A 312-nucleotide genomic window follows, 5' to 3' on the forward strand; every position below is an offset into this window, starting at 1 on the left:
ACGGGATAAAAATATCATCCACGTTTAATCCAAACCCATAAACAGTATCGTATAATATATTGTAATATACAAAACAGTAATACGTGATACTGTAAATAATAATAATAATAATAATAGGTAATATAGTTAACATAAAATGTAATTATTAATGATGGAAATGTCGTGAATATAATATAATTTATTTTAATGTGTCGTATTATACCGTATTATACTAACTTCGAAATTATCGTAAATATAAAGAGACTTTGGCGTACGATCGGTGGTATGCGGAAAATGTAAAAAATTATTATTCTAGATATATTTTGATCGTAT

The sequence above is a fragment of the Acyrthosiphon pisum genome, chromosome A1 (genome assembly GCF_005508785.2).
Source record: "Acyrthosiphon pisum isolate AL4f chromosome A1, pea_aphid_22Mar2018_4r6ur, whole genome shotgun sequence".
Classification (NCBI taxonomy): Eukaryota; Metazoa; Arthropoda; class Insecta; order Hemiptera; family Aphididae; genus Acyrthosiphon; species Acyrthosiphon pisum.